We start from the raw sequence: 709 nt of genomic DNA, 5'->3' as shown, positions 1-709 counted from the left end.
GATCCCTTCAGCACCTCATGTTTGCATAGGCTGGTGTGCTTCTTCCATGTGGGCTTTGTTGCTTGATGGCTGCTTGTTTACAAAACTGTAACTCTTTATGAGAGTAGAAACCCCCCGTCTTTCTTTGTGGAGCTGCTGATGGTTTCAAACTGTCGGCCAGGCAGATCACAGCCCAACACGTAACCACTGCACCACCAGGGCTCCATAGTGGGTTGCAAATTGGCCTACTAACCCCAAAGTTAGCAGTTCGAAACCAGTAGATGCTCCACTGCAGTAAGATGGAAGTGACTGTGTCCGTAAAGATTTACAGTCTCCGAAACTCTCAAGAGCAGTTCTGTTGTGTCCGGTAGGGGCAATATGAGTCAAAATGGACTGAGCGGAACTTGGGTTTGATTGGTTGGTTGGTTTTGGACTCCACTGGATGGCACAGAATTTATTCCCTAGACTCTGGGGTTCTCATTTATTCTTGTCATTTCCTCTAACTGACCTCCGTCCGTAAACAGTGGCCAGCTTGGTCAGCCATGTTCTCCTGGACAGCCCCTAGAAAGACCATTGGCTTGAAACATAGGCTCGACAAGAAGAGTGGATCAGATAATGTGTTTCCTTCTGGAGATTTTTCAGTCCAAGATGAACAGGAGGACCCTGATGTATGAGCTGCGCGTGTTCTGGGATGCAGCAAACTGGAAGGACCTGGGGCCATTCTTTGCAG

Source organism: Echinops telfairi, unplaced genomic scaffold (genome assembly GCF_000313985.2).
Source record: "Echinops telfairi isolate 266 unplaced genomic scaffold, ASM31398v2 ScPeMD7_2565;HRSCAF=3150, whole genome shotgun sequence".
Lineage (NCBI taxonomy): Eukaryota > Metazoa > Chordata > Mammalia > Afrosoricida > Tenrecidae > Echinops > Echinops telfairi.
Note: the sequence above shows the minus strand (reverse complement) of the source record.